Source organism: Anguilla rostrata, chromosome 17 (genome assembly GCF_018555375.3).
Source record: "Anguilla rostrata isolate EN2019 chromosome 17, ASM1855537v3, whole genome shotgun sequence".
Lineage (NCBI taxonomy): Eukaryota > Metazoa > Chordata > Actinopteri > Anguilliformes > Anguillidae > Anguilla > Anguilla rostrata.
In genome coordinates this window covers 7,980,079-7,996,033 of record NC_057949.1, presented here as the reverse complement: position 1 = coordinate 7,996,033, position 15,955 = coordinate 7,980,079, and the positions used below count along the sequence as shown (strand labels likewise).

At 45.9% G+C, this 15,955-nt stretch overlaps 1 protein-coding gene across 1 annotated transcript in view; it reads left to right on the top strand.

Moving 5' to 3' along the window:
* The first annotated feature begins 340 nt into the window (after positions 1-340).
* LOC135244208 (protein TANC2-like) overlaps positions 341-15,955 on the top strand; it is a 157,371-nt gene continuing 141,756 nt past the window's right edge. Inside the window, 1 exon segment of the mRNA XM_064316499.1 lies at positions 341-826. The gene's annotated coding sequence lies outside the window, so the exon portion shown is untranslated.

The window sequence follows — 15,955 nt, the reverse complement described above, 5'->3', positions numbered from 1 at the left end:
CTGCACAAATATGAAAACGGATGCACAGTATGTGGGTGGTACTTTAGAAAACATACTGTGGTACATAATAGCTTCTCTACGATATGTTTTCTGATTTAATGCACAGAAAACCAGAATGATTTTGTCAGCTAGAATGAAAATACAAACAGGGTCTGAAACACGAGCCGATTACTGACATAATTAATTATTCAAAGTTCGTCAACATGGAACTGATTAACATAGTGGGTTTGATTTGGCTGAGGGGGAGCATATGGTCGACACTGGCCTGTGTTCTAGGTGGCATAAACGTATGCCTCCTAATTGATAGCATATATTATTCCCCCAAAATCAACCACACGTATTTTCTTAACAGAGACTTGCGTCGACCTTGCGCCTGCCTTCAATAATTACAAACAGATCGGGCGCGAGCACCCTCCCACATATGAATAATTCAGCAACCCTTCCTACTGCGCGCAGCTTCTGGACTCCGCAAGACAACGGGTACACCAAGGCGTCCCCGCGCTGCACTGCTTTGGCAGATGCGTGGCTTTGCTATGAATCGATCCCGCAGCTCAGCACCACGCTCGCCGAAGTCTTGGGGCGGTACTTGCGCAGCACACAAACCACGGACCTACCCTTACCTTTGACTAACCCAGTAGCAATATTAAGTTATATATTGTGTCAAGACGCTTGCTGGAAAGGAAAAAGACGGAGAGAAAGGGAGAGTGCGAATGCTTATCGGCAGCGTTTATTGAGCCGCTGACCACAACGTTCAACGTACTGCTGTGCCGGAGAGAGCAATCGCTGTTGCGTTTCCTAACCTGACAAGGAAGGGAGGGAGTCCAAGGTATGTCCTCATAAGCTGTCTTATCTTGCTAACATGTAAATATTGTACATTTGACTGAGGATACTCGATTGCCAGCGAAGTGCTTTAAATGTAAGACTACATTGAGATATTGGAGCGAGCTAGCTATCTGTAGGCTATTCTTTGTCTCACCGTTGTTATTGAAGCCGCGTCGAAGTGTATAGCATCAGTTGAATAAGCTAGCTAGTGCTAAGAATCCTCGACAGAACATAGACAGGTTGTCATTCTCCCGCGAGCAGACTACAGTTCTGGTCTGGATGGTGTTACGGACATGCAAAGCATGTGGATTTAATTTGTTTCAAAAAGCAGGCTAGCTACTGTAGAATTGCACGAATTGTACGTTGCTTTGGATAAAAGCGGCAGCCAAATAAATGTAATGTAATGCATTGTTGGATGCACATGCATGCTAGCTTTAAGTGTGGTTTTCAGCTGCTTACGAATCTAAGTAGCTTGTAAAATGGCTTGCTAACTGTTACCTTGCCAAATAGTGAACTGTTCGCTTGTTAGCTAGCGAGCTACCTTGACTGTGCCACGCGTATTACTGTATGTAAATTGGACTAAATACAATATTTCTCGCTGCGTGTTTATCGGGGTTCTAGTCGTCCGTAGTTGTACTAATGTAGTCTGCCAGCTAGCTGTCCAAGTTAGCACCTATTTGAATGCATACTACAGGTTGGCTTGTCCAGGGGCGCGAACCTTCAGTTCAGACATGCTAGTTAACTGGCTGAATCTTGAAGTCAGCCAGATGCATTCACAGATGGTTAACGCTTTTCATGTAACGTCATGCGCAGATTAAAAAAAAAAAAAAAAAGTGTTACAGAACTGCAGGGAAACCTGTAGCAATGTATGTATAACGGCTCAAATATTCTAATCTCTGCTATGCAAAAGCATTTATTGTGCACAAAAGTGCACGAGTGTATAATTGCTGATTTTATGTAATATCACACTATGAGAAATCTATCTAGCTATATTCAAGTGGGCCAGTAACGGACACTCTTTTAACATTACTCACACGAACTGTGTGTTTATTTACGCGATGCGTAAAATTGTAAGGCAAAACGCATGCGTGGTTTACCAGGTGGGGGCCAGGGAACGTGGAGGTGATGGCCAGGGAACGTGGGTGGGATTCTATGTTGGGATTCCATTGCTGAAAGAAAATGACGACGCCGGACTCGTCCCTACGGTGAGGTGGCAGCACACAAACATGCCACCATAAGCAAGGTGGCTCCACTGAACCCTAACTCCGTCACTGGCATGTTACCACAAATTTAATTTCTGCAAGTGGACATTGGAATACGTCTTGATGTGCCCAGGTCGAGCCAACAAGCTAGTTAACAGGAGCAAAGATGCTTGCGAAAGCCTTGAAATGTATGCAAGCATTTCCCCTGTTAAAATACTTTAATTGTTTTAATGAGCGCCGTTTACAGGACTGTCTGCTGCAAGGGAGAAATGCGGCCATGACTGCATGGTGCTTTTACAAGGACTGTAGGGATATACGATGCCAGTGCAGAATAACTGATTTTAACATCATATGACAGCCAGAGCAGTTTTTTTCCTGTTGTGGTATTTGTATTATTTTTTTATTGTGCCTGTAAATGTTTGTTTTAGAGCTTTCTTACAACAAAGCAATGTTTGTTTTTTAATGTGGTGATAAGGCTTTTGGTTCTTGTGTTGATTAAACTGATTGTGTTGGTAATAAAACAAAACAAACAAAACAAAAGACCAGTTGGATGATGAATCTACAAAGTATGTGGAGGTCCTGTAGGCCTACAACTTTATGTGCGTGTCTGTGCTTGTGCGTGCCTATGTGCATGTGTGTTTCTGTGAGACGCAGCTGGGTTAAGTGATTTAGGGAATGGATGTGTGGTTTGGGATGTTTTCGGATGAATGAGGTGTATCATGGAAATACCTGCAGATTTTGGGGCTGAAAAAGTAGAAACTGTCGTTCATCCTAGATTAGGGTGTCTACAAGGCAAATGATGTCAGCATAATTAAGCATACCCAATCGATTTACAGACTGGCTGGACTTTAGGGATGCTTTTGATGAATGGGCCTTAAGGGTTTTTCCGAATTACTTGGAGGCTGTCTGCATGGTGCATGCAGGGCACAAGGATAATCAGAGGGATTTACATGTGTTATTTTTCCAGTTTGAGTTTACCACCTTTTTAAAAGAACAGGATGCTCTGGCGAGCGACATTTCAATGACCACGGCTGCAGCTCTTCCTGTTGTCCCTGCTGCAGATGTAATTATAGTTGTTTAAATATTAGGTTTCCAGATTAAGTTTTTAAGAGGTGCTGCTAGTACTGATTCCAGCTCCGGTCCACCTGGTTTGCGCCCGTGTGGGGGCCCCGTAGTGAAGCTGTTGTTTGTGGCCATTGCCGAGTTAATGAGAGCAGGCTGTGTTTGCCCCCCCCCCCCAAAACAGCCGCGTCCTCCGAACAAACACTGGAGGGACCCCCCGGCGTCTGGTGTTTGGCGGGATGAATGCCAGGCGCTGGGGCCCCGTTACGCGAAAAATAAATCCACAAAGAAGGGCGGAGCAGGCAGGAGCATGGCGTGCGTTACCGTAGCGCGCGTTAGCGCGGCTCGTGGTGCGTATGCGTCCATGGAGTCGTGGTCCCACCGCTGCGAGGAGAGGGGCTCTTTACACGCTGGCTTCATCCCTCCCTGTGTAGTTGTCGACGGACTGTGCGTGGTTACGCAATCTGATCATGTCCTGCGTCGGCATTCTCGGTCGCCCGAGGAAGAGCTGCTCTTCTGTTTTTCCTTTTCTTGTCGCACTAGTCCACCAGGATCACGGTCATCGAAGGTGCACTTTTCACCACAATGTCTTTCCCATGGATCTAAATGCAGATGTCGCTTTAGTCACTGTTCCCATTGAAACACAAGCCAGTTGAGCAGTCCATAAAGTCACTGAGATCTTTTCCTCTTGCCGTCTTGATCGGGGTCGGCTGGATCTGCTCAGCATTTTTATACATGCCACAGAGCATGATAGGATGCTAAATGCTTAATTGCAACTTTTATGGAAGCATCTGCATTTTCTGTGTTTCTCCACTCATTTACTCAGTTTTCCCTTTAATTTGTCACCCGTTTATATATATATATATATATCCACTGTATACTTGTATTTCATATATACACGCACATACAGTTAAATGTAGAAATACTGAACTATTGGGTTCGTTGTGCCAAATCGATTGTTTTTCCTCTTTACTAATCATATTGTATTTCTGATCGTACAGTGACTTTGAGGCAAAATCCAGAATGGCTACATTTATTGAATGACCTTTGTTTCGCATATATCAAACTATATTACAGCGTTACAATGCCATGCAATGAGTCAGCATAAGTACTGGGACAGAGTAAGTCGTAACTAATTTTATGACTGGCAAGGTTAATATTTCACTGCATACCCCTTACATTTGATGGATGGATGGAGTCTGTGACTCGTGGACATCGCTAGGCTCATGATGCGATCCTTTGAGGTGCTCTGCCAAGCTTTTGCCTCTTTCAGCTGCTGTGTGTTTGCTGGAGTTTCACACCAGTTTCCTTTTGAGTGAGAGAAAAGCATGTTTAGTGTTGTTCAAATCTGGTGACTGACTTGTCCGTGTCTTCCATCTTTCCTTCCTGATAAGCTCCTTGGTTGAGTGTACTGTATATTTTCGGATCGTTGGCTTGCTGTACGATAAAAGTCTGTTCCGAGTCTGGTGGCGTTTCTCTGAATATTGGTGGACAATATGTTTCTGTCACTTCAGTTGTCATTCTCTTGCTGACATAACTGGTTACATCATGAATAAAGGCCATTGAGCTTCTGCTGGATAGAGCCATACAGGCCCAAGCCATCACACTGCCTCCACCATGTTTGACAGATGAAGTAGTGTGCCTAGGGTCCAGAACAGTCCCTCCATACTTTCCATCATTCCAAGGTTTATTTTTGTCTCATCTGTTTTTAAGACTCTATTCCAAAGCTCATCAGGCTCATTTTTGCATTTTAATTTTTTTTTTGCCAATTACAATGTTGACTTTCTGTTCTTGGTGTTGACCAGAGGTATACCTCTAGAAGTGTAGCCTCAGTAATTAGCCTCTCTCAGTCTTCTGCACACAGTGTCCAGTGTATGGAGATCATTAGCAGTTACTACAGCTGACTATTTAGGATTTTTTTTCACAGCTCTTATAATCATCCTGTCGTCACTTTCTGATGTGTTCACTGATGGCCTGATGGCTGCTGATTACTTAGTCCTCCAGTAGTTGGTACTCTTCATGTTGCTCTCTCTGTCTCTCTCGCTTTCTCTCTCTCTCTTGCACTCTCTCTCCCTCTCTCTATCTCACTCATGCGTCTTCACGTTTCTCACAGAGCCCCCCTAGCATTACGGGAAATTGAGGGAAATTTACAGTCTCTACAAAATGGACGTTAACGGATATTATTACTGAAGCGAGGTTTTGTCACAGCCCTTTTACATAGACTTTTCCTTCTGATTTCCCAAAAATCCCCCCTTCCCTCCCCTCCTCTCCCTGTCCTGATCTCTGGTTAGAAGGGCATTCTTCCGTCCTGGCACAAGGGGAGAGCGAGGGGGAAGCCCCCCTGTGTCCGTTTGGTGACCTCTGTTGTTATGGCGACAGTGAGGCATGGCGTCCTCTGCCCCAGTGTATGAGCTTAAGCTCCTGACGGGCAGCATCTGTCTCTAAATATTCACACGCTTTACCGGTGTGTCATTTCTCATCAGTAACCGGGAATCAAACTGTGCGAACGTCAACATGCTGTAGCATCAGTGAGAATAAATAAAATAAAATTTGTGTGTTCACGGTTTCGGTGTGGATTTTTTTTTAAAAGAAAGAAAAAAACTGCATGTCATTACCTTATAAAGTGACTAATAAATTAATTTACACAGTATGACATAAAGCTGAAGTGCAGTAGGTGTAAAATTGCTTGCATTTGTGTTCGTATCTTATCATGGGAATAACCTCCTAATCTCATAAGAAAATGCCTTGTTATGGAATAGTAAACAGTTGTGAGAGCTATAATATATATATACATAATCTTAGTATGTACAGCATATAGCTTTTTTCATGAGACATTTTACTAATTGTGGGTGTATCTACTGTGAGAAAATTGTCAATAGGATTGACACACAGACATGCACACACACGCACAGAAACGCACACACACAAACACTACATGGAACGATTGATTCAAGGACAGCCATTTCCTGTCCTGTTGGGAGGCTTCTTCTGTTGCCATGGCAGCGGCGGTTTATTCTGAGGCTGATCGAAAGATCTCAGACGCCCCTGCTTGAAGTGAAATCAAGTCCTCGCTCAATACCCAAACAGCGGAGTTATTTATTTGCCTTATTTATGAGTCCGTCCTTTGCTTAAGTACGAGGCCTGCCCGCCCCTCGCTGGCCCACCCTGCCTGCCCCGCCCCGCCCCGCCCCACCCCTCACCCGCCCTCCCCAACCTGCCCCGCCCTACGCCTGCGACTTGCTGGATTCTAATCTTTTAAAAAAATATCTTTTTTAATGGCACACATCCTGACCCGTGCTTTTCCGCCATTAAGCGTTAGCCACTGCAGTCCTGTTGCTCGTCGGTGGTTCGCAGTTCTTATCTGAGTCCCCCCAGAGAGCAGACGTCACCGTCGTTTTTTCCCCCCCACACTTCCCGCCATGAGTAATTGGACCTGGCCTACAGACGGATGCAGTCGCCCCGGAGGGGAGGGGGGGAGGGCGAGACGGTGCAGCAGATGAGGGGGAGGTTACAGAGGGGGGGTGTTTAATTGCGCTCCTTTTTTTAAACATTCCTGCATGCACTAATCTAATTACTTGTTGATGGCATCCAACCGGTCCCAACCAATCCAGGGCAAGGCGAGGTTCTAATTGACCGGTCTCGGGGGGCGCACCGGGGCCCGCTGTGCCGTTGATCTCCCGCTCTTCTAGCGCCGCGCGTCATGGCGACGGGAGCTCCGGATGCATGCCGCCGCAGACGCCTCGAGCGGGTCCCGAGCCTCAGACCTCCCGATCGGGGGAGTTTACGCAGCTGTGGAAACCGTTAATGCCGCTCCGTCAGGTGCGAGAAGCCAAATGCCCCTCTGGCTGCACGGACACACTCATTCAGCGAAGCTCAGCCAGTCCAGCGGGTCCTCTGAATGCTATCAGCAGAGAAAATGCAGAATGGGAGGCAGTAAAGGTGTTTTCCTGCTAGGGTTGTTTTGATCCTGTTTTTTCATTTCCTAGCAGTAATGGAGAGTTCGCTGTTTATTCCTCCCTAATCAGGAGCAGCAGGAGAGAAGCTCTAAAGGCTTCGGCCAGAGGACGGGGGCAAACTGTGCTGAGGAAGAAAGCTTTTTTTCCCCGCTTTCTTTCCTTCTTTATTTTTCTTGAACACGGCAGTTCCATCCAAATGAAAATGCGCCTAACCGGAGCACACCGAGGGGCTGTAAATCCGACGGCCGCTTTGGCAAGCGCAGGGTGGTGCAATCAGAGTTTTATCGCCCATTTTCTCCAGTCCACGTGATCTTCTTTATGGGCTTAGCGTGGACCCAGCTGTTATCAGTGAATGATGATTGTAGATCAGGGGTGTCCAATCTTATCTGAGAAGGACCGGCGCACGTGTAGGTTTTCGATTTAGCCCAGCGCCTGATTTAACTAATTAACTAATCTTCAATCAAAACCTTGATTAGTAGAATCAGGTGTCTTTGTGCTGGGCTAAAACAAAAACCTGCACCCACACCGGCCCTTTTCGAATAAGATTAAACGCCTCTTTTGTAGATGCGTGCTGGTGGAAGTGCTCATAAGCTCATGTGAATGTCACATTGGGGTGCAATGACTCCGGGCACTGTTGCCAGTCTGGGGTGAATTTATAGTCTGATTTGCAGATTTGTATTCCTTTCTTCTCTAAGAAGTGGGATGTGTCATTTTTTTCCCCAGTAATCGTGGGTTCTAAACCCACCTCAAATCTGCAAACTCGAGTGGAATTGCCTTACAGTTTTTTTGGTCTCGTTTCAAAGGGAATCCTGGCATGTCAAATATGCAGTAGAGCACAGTTTCACCACTTAATGTGACTCTGGAATTAATTTAAAATTTTGCGGAATAATTCACATCTGGGTATTTCACGGTGAACTGCCCAAAGGGAAAGCGTTTAATCAGATGAAGAAATATGAAACGTCAATCAAATGACACCTTGAAGAGAAATGTTTGGCTTAGTCGACACTTCCCTGTGTTTTTGTTACGTTCTCCATCTGTTGGTCTGTCCTCTGACTGAGTCTTAATGAGTATCCTGACTCAGATAGCACGGCCTCATTCACGGCAGTGCAGACAAGCCTGCATGCTAACGTGCTAATTGTGTTCAGGTGCAGCTGTTTTCCCCGGTGATGTCCGTGTGGCGACTTTTAGCTCCACTCCACGCTTCATGCTGTCAGTATTACTGCCAAAAAAGTTGCCACAAGAATGTGTTCATGACTAATACTAACTTGATGGATGGAGAATGCACACAAACTGGCCAAAAAAATAGCATTAAATAAAACAATTACACTTTTGTGGTTTTTTGTGGAGTATTTTATAAACTGAAGGAACGCAATAAACATTTCTACATAAAAATTCATATGGCCTTTCCCAAAATAAACGTTGCAGCCTCTGGAGGTTTTGACGCTTTTTGTACAAATGTTTGAACATTTTTAAACAGCCAGAATTCAAACAGAAAAACATCAGCTACAAGGACATTTTATATGACTCCTTTTCAAGATATCAAACATAGGAGAAGAGGTTCACCTGGATGCGGCACATGATCTGTGGTGTTTTCCTGCAAAATAATGAGCAGGTATGATATGTGCACAGTGTGTTGTGTTTGTGACAGTTTTTTTCTATCTTACAAATAAAGGATTTGTGGGAAAGCTTGGGAGATATCTATGCTAAATGATGCCCTTATGACCTTTTGAATCTATGACTGTTTCTGAGACGCTGCAGTTGACTTGTGAGTATTGGATAGCTGTAGGACCTGTTGCTTGTTTCTGAAGCTTTTTGTAGGTTTTGTAAACATGTGCTGCTTTGGAAATTTGGGTCAAGCCTTCATTTTTTTCTCAGTTTTGGAATCATTGTTTTCCCCCATTTTTTAAAATGAATTGGGGGGAGAAAGACGGAAACTCAGCAGACCATATGGCAGAATCCGTGTGTGTCTTTGTGGGTGCATGCGTGTGTGCCTACCATGGCGGTGTGTATGTGAACTCAAAGTAAAGCTTGGTCTTTATTCAGGAAGAGAAAGGAAAAGATGGGGAGGAATCCCCAATTAGAGGCGCTATTATTCAAGAATCCCCCCCCCCCCCACGACTACATTAGCCAATTAGCCAGCTGCTGCTGTTGGTCCCGGGTGCTGGTGGCAGGCTTATGTGGATATTGGTGGGGGTGGGGGTGGCGGTGGCGGTGGGGGTCACCAGTCATGCTTTTGTGCCCCTGTCTGCTGAACAAGGAGCTCCTGATGACCTGCCTTTTCTGGATAGGGGGGTGGGGCAAGACAACCAAGACAACCCAGACAACCCTTAACCCCCGAATGGGAAGTTCCCTCTCGCCCATAAATTAAGCATCACTTGCTGCCCCGCAACAGAATAAAGGGGGGGGGAGTGGATGCTTGCCCTCCCAACCCATTTGAAGAGACAGACAGCATTGCATGGGCAAGTTTTCCAACACTTACTCATTCACATCTGTTGCCTCTGTCTGCAGATTACCCGAGACTGTCCTGAGCCAAAACAGACAGCTGTTGCATTGTCCTGCCACCATTTCGGTAGCTTGCATTTGATTTAGTGCTAGTTTAAGGTGACATTATATAGCTACATTTTTAAATGCTTCACAGTCTAGGATAATGCATCATGCTGGAGGTGTCTGATGACTGGTCTCTAACAAATAAACCTGTTCAGCATTTGTTAGTTAAGAGATTTAGGCATGACATAAATGAAATTTAAGGGTGGTTGCAGTATCTTCTTACATTCTGGTTGCCTCCTTTTTCTACATTGTTCTATGACCCCCCCCCCACCACTCCCACTCCTTAGTTGGGAGCTGTAAATAGCTGGACCATGTGCCGCTGTCTTGGAAACTGAGCTTCTGATCGTTTTTTTTTTCTTTTTTTTCTTGCACTTCCTAATTTAAGAGCGTTATTTTAACACCACTATGTTCCAGAATGTTGAATATCAAGTAATGGAGGCCAAGTCTCTTTTGCCTTCTGCTGCCTTTCTGTTTTTTTTTTTCAATTTTCTAAATCACTGTTCTAGAACTCAGTGTTACTTTAAGTTACCAGTAGTGATTGTGACATCAGCATTAGAACGTTCAGTTGAGAACATTCTAATCACATACATACTTGTGATCTTATGCCTTAAAGAGATAATACCCCAGTCTTTTCTGGTGCTCTCTGTCATTACATTACATTACAGTCTCTTGGAAGGGACTCTTATCCAGAGCGATGAACAGTACTGGAAAAATCGGTGTTTCTCTCTCTATTTATTTTTACTAAATGACATATTAACCTAACAAGCAGTTTGTACTGGAACAAAAGATGCAGCAAGACGGTTAACCTGTCTATACACAGCCATACCTATGAGATAATCCAAAGGGAAATCCAAGGAAAGAAGGAGAAAAAAGACAGGATATCTAAAGGGAGGGCATTGGGAGAAGAGTCTGTCACTTTTTTTTCTTCCCTTCAAGAAGCTTTCCCAAATTTGTCCTGGCTTTTGATCAGCACCCCATCTGTTGTCCCATCATGGCCTATCCAAAAGAGAAGATTCAGGCCACGTCCAGATTTTCCATCATTCTCCTCATTGTGTCTGAACAGGAAAAGGGGATAACTGTAAACTGTAATTCCTATCAATTAAAAGGCATATGAATATAGAATTATACTCCAAATAAACTTTGACTGGATTAGTCTTGAGGAACTTCTTTTTAGTAAATGCATTCAGTGAGCAAGCGCAGCATTGCAAAAATAATTTCTGTTTCTAAATTACACTCTTGCAATAGATGCAGAAAACAAATAAAAATTTTGGCACAAGGCTTTTGACAACATTTGCTCCTAGAGAGGGGTTCTAAGAAATTAGAGACTTTTTGTATTTCAATTTTGGATTTGAACCTGGGTTGTGAAGTTATTTTTACCACAGTAGTCTTTTATAATGGCTTCTCTACTTAAAAAAACAAAAACTAATTAAATCCATGACCTCTATTCATCAATTTTTTTTAAATGGGAAGGGGGGGGGTATTGAGTGTCTTGTGCAGTGTGCTATATATAAACACCCCCCTGTAGCTTGTTCCTCACTTAGCGGTGACCACCTTGGTTGAGCTTGCAGAACCCTGCTGTGTAATTAATTGGATGGTTTACCAGGGAAAAGCTTGGGGGGGGGGAGGGGGGGGGCGGTTAGAGCATCCACAAGAGTAGTGAGATGCCGTGAGATGCCGACCCTGAAATACTTTTGGCTTCAAGCAACACCAAACGTGCTGCCAATTCCCTGGGTCCAAAAAAAAGGGGTTTCCCTCCTTGTGTTCATTGCGTTCAGAGTGTCGGTCAGGGGTGTCCAGTCTTGTACGAAAAGGGCCGATGTGGGTGCATGTTTTTGTTTTAACCCAGCACTATGACACCTGATTCTACTTATCAAGGTCTTGACTGAAGACCATGATTAGTTCATTGGATGATTCGGGTGATTGGATAAGATTAGAGACCTTCGGTGTTGGGCATCCCGTGTGACTCATAATCGTCTGCCATAATGCCTACACACCTTTATGCTTCTTCTGGAGTGCCCTGCTGAGCGAAGAGCACAGATTTAAAGTTCTTCACCACGCCAAGCCAAGTTCAATTCCACCCTGGTCCACATCTTTGATTCAAAATGGGTAAAACATGAGAGAGAAATAATCTGTTGTGATATAAATGCTGGCTCTTCTCCTGCTGTATTTATAGTGGGAAAGGTCAATGTCTTTGAGCAGGGGTCTCAGACTCCAGTCCTTGGAGGGCCGTAGTCTCTGCTGGGTTTTCTGATTTTCTTTCAGTCAGCAGCCAGTTTAGGCAGTTTGGAAACAAGGTGAGCAGATTTGATTCTAAATCAGCACTTTTTGTAAAAATATGTGTTTCACTGAAATATGTTGAATGAAAATATCTTGCAATATCTGAATGTGGTAATAGCATTGTATTGTAAAGTAAATGGTAAATGGACCGCATTTATATAGCACTTTTATCCAAATCGTTTTACAATTGATGCCTCTCATTCACCCATTCACACACACACTCACACACCCAACGGTGAAAGGCTGCCATGCAAGGTACTTGGGAGCAATTAGGGGTTAGGTGTCTTGCTCAGGGACACTTCGACACGCCCAGGGCGGCGGATCGAACCGGCAACCCTCCGACTGCCAGACAACCGCTCCTGAGCTGTGTCGCTCTGTTGTCGTAATGTCTTATTCTGGTGTTGATCGTATATTTTACTTCAGTGTATGGCGCTATGTTCCATTTCCGTGAGGGCGAGCCAGACGCACTCAGCGTGTTCACGTGAAGCGGCGGCCCGTTGTGTCCGTGCCGTCTCGGCCCGGCTGAAGGGACCTTGCCGCTTCTGTCCCATCGTTAACGATGTTTTGAAACATTTATGAGCGCCCTGGCAGAGCCCGTTATCGGCCCGAAAAAGGCCCAATTGGGACGGTCGGCAGGGTCCTAATCGCATTTCAGGGTGCCCTGAACCCTCTCAGACACCCCCTCTCGCCCCCTGCCAGGCGCCACTGGGGAAGCATTCCCTTCCTCGCCGATATCCGCTATCGTGGCGAGAATGGCGAGCGAGTGCCCGGTTGAGGGCCAAGCAGGTCTGGCACTCTGGGATTTGGAGGAGTTTTAAAAGACGAAGCGGCGAAAGATAGCGGCAGATTAAAAATAGCTCCAGCGCTCTTTATCGGGAGATCAGGGGGAGCAGTCAGCAGGCGAGCGATGCCAGGTTTATCAGTCGGGCTAATTCGGGGTTCACAGTGAGCAGCGTGTCATATTTTAATGAAAGAGGCTGTGCATTACGGTCTCCAGGGTGAGGTTGAGATGTGGGGCAGGGATGGAGCTGAAGTCCGGGATTTAAACCATGACCTTAGTCTAAGACCAGCGTTGTTTCCCTGGCTGGGTGACTTTTTAGACCTTGGACTATTGATTAGAGTGTGGAGTTTCAAGGAACTGAAAACGAGCCTTTTTAGAAGGCCTATACACAAATCAGTGACTCACAAATTTGAGCCAGTCGTCGTATCTTTCAGTGTGGAGAGAAAACCCTTTCGATTGGTTCAAAATCAGTGATTGACAGATCATTGAAGCTCCACCCAAAAAGGGATTCATAAAACCTCTCATCCGCCTTGGAACAACAGAGAGAGAGAGGCCGTTATGTGTGATGGGCTCAGTTTTCCTTAACCGACACCACAGAACAGTGCCCTTTCAGAACAAGAAGACGACTTGACCTTAAAGCTGTATTTCACCGTTGGATGGTTTTTTTTTTAAATCACAAAGGAGAGACACCAGTAATGGAAACGTAACGCTAGAACACAACTTAAAATATATCTGTCGGCTGTGAAGATAATGCGTAACCCCTGGGAGAGGGCTTTCTTTTGCGTTTTATTATTGTGGTTTATACATTTGAAAAAATGCAGTAAACATTTACGTTACAAAAAAGCTGCATTTCGCCACCACTGAAAAGGGGGAAGAAGAATAATTTGGTGGCCTCCCCCTCCAATCTTTCACTGCCAAGGAGGGCACAACTGCCACCGACAGAATCTTCTGGAACAACGCTTAGCGGCGTCGCCGCCACTGCTGTCACGCGCAGTTAACTTGAATCATTCGAATGTTTTCCCTGACAGCCCTAATCGCCGCTTTGCCGGATCGGCTCGCCCTATTAGGACACGCCTCCCGAGCGCGGACGGGACCCACGGCTGGCATCGCTGTCCTGCACGGCCTCGATCCTTCCGTCCAGTCGTTCTTCTTAAACAACGGTCACAGTTTTACGCACCCAGATGGAGGCACCATAGAATTAATGTGCCATCTGTGTCCTACATTCCGTCTTTTCCCCACATTACAATAGGTAGCGATGTCTGCCAGTTGATCTATTGCACTAACGAGGTGGACAGTGGCAAATCCCCAAGAGTCACTGTCGTTTGACAGTTTGTTGCTCGAGGTTCAAAACAATTATGTTTCTTATGCCATGGTGTATGTATTTTAACAAAACAAAATTGTTGCATCTTAATATACAGCATGCCTAGTCTGTGTATCATTCATAGTGTTTTGATCCTTTTCATGATAAGTTGAATAAAAATCGATCAATAAGCAAATAATAATGCGGTGTTTACTAGGGTGTGACAAACGGCCCGAAAGATACATCTTAAAGGTAGCTAAATCAAAGCATGAAGCAGAAATTACTACAAAGTTTAAAAGCGATTTAAGTTTTAGACCCCAAACAAGGAATGAATATAAATTAACTATCTTTAAAGGAATTGCTGAAATCGTAAATTAAAAGTAAAGAATATCGACAGATATAAAAAAAAGAAAAAAAGAAAAAAAAAAAAACGCGTCTTCAGAGGAGATTTACAAATCTTAAAAGTGCTCAGTGACTCAAGATTTAATCCCGATTTAGATTCGACAACAAAAAAGGCCGATTTGTTTAGTCAGTCTCTTTATCTAATGTGGACACACCATCACAGACACCGCGGCCCTCTCAGCCGGGCTGAAATACGGCTTTAATTAGTCTGCTTTCCACAGGCTCTTTCAGGGAAGAGACGCTGAAGGAAATGAGGTGCTGAGTTCCCTCTGTGATTGAAGATAAAGCCTGTAATTCTCCCGTCTTTTACTGCTGCTGTAGCTCCACTAACCGAGAGAGGGGTTTGGCCGTCTGACTCGGGTGGACTGTGCACAGCTATGAGGGATGCCAGTCAGTCTGCAGTGGGTGCCAGCGTTCGCTAGCACGATTTCTGGGCTTGCAGCTAGGCCTCAGATTTTAATTGGCCGTCGCTGGTCCAATCAGGGCTGAGGATGAAGGGACTGCGGCTCTGGAGAAGCAGGAGAGAACCGAATCCCCCGGGGAAGAGTGGCGGTTCTGGCAGGGTTTAATAAAGAGGCGCAGGCCTGGCTGTAATGTAGCGTAGCGTAGCATGCAGCGTAGCATAGCCTAGCGTAGCGGCCTTTGTGCTGGGCTCTGTGTGGGTTTTGTTTGGCCTTTATAATGGGCCTCTTTTCATGTAAATGTCACCCAGAGGCTTAGAGTAGGAGGGGAGGGGGGGGGGGGATGGCTGGGCTGGTGCAGTAGAATTGGGGGAGGGTGGGGGGGTGTATTAAATAGAGTCTCGGCATGGAAAAGACATTCTCAAGCCCCTCGATCCCAGTGCCGCTCCTCTGAGCCGCGTCCGTGAGTAATCCGAGCGCGGCTGTACGGAAAACGTAGCGCAGAGCGAGTTCGCGAAACCAGGAGCACCTGCTGCGGGCCTGCGCCCGTTAGCATGCTGGTGCTAGCGCCCAGAGGGCCCCAGGAGCGCCTGCCGCAGGCCTGCGCCCGTTAGCATGCTGGTGCTGGCGCCCAGAGGGCCCCAGGAGCGCCTGCTGCGGGCCTGCGCACGTTAGCATGCTGGTGCTAGCGCCCAGAGGGCCGTAACCCGATGTTCAGCGGTAACTCTGTCACGCACCGCGGCCGGTCGAGAGGCTCTCTGCTGCTGTGGCGGAAGCCCGGATGGCGGTAACGCAGGTAGCCTTGCCGGCTACACGTGTTAAAAGAGTCGTTACTGGTCATGGTGTCACCGCAGGTGGGTCGTGGGATGGCGGAGTGTGATTTCGGGGGACAGGCATCACCCCCTAACAGGCCCTTACAGTGCTCCCATTTTTGGAGCATTTGCGGCTGAAATGTACTAACTGGGGAAAAATATTCGAGGAGCACATCTGGTAGTTGGGATGCATTAGTCGGCTCCTAGATTTTTCAACTTGGGAGCACACGTGCAGCTTGGGGAAAAAATGTCAGTGTAGAGCCCTGCTTAATTAGTCCCTCGTCCCAAATTCTTCAGGAGAGGTCCTGGAAGCGCTGCCCATCCTGTTGACTGGCTTCCTCCTGATCCTTAGACTCCCTGCGACACCCAGTCCAGCAGGGCACTGTACATGCG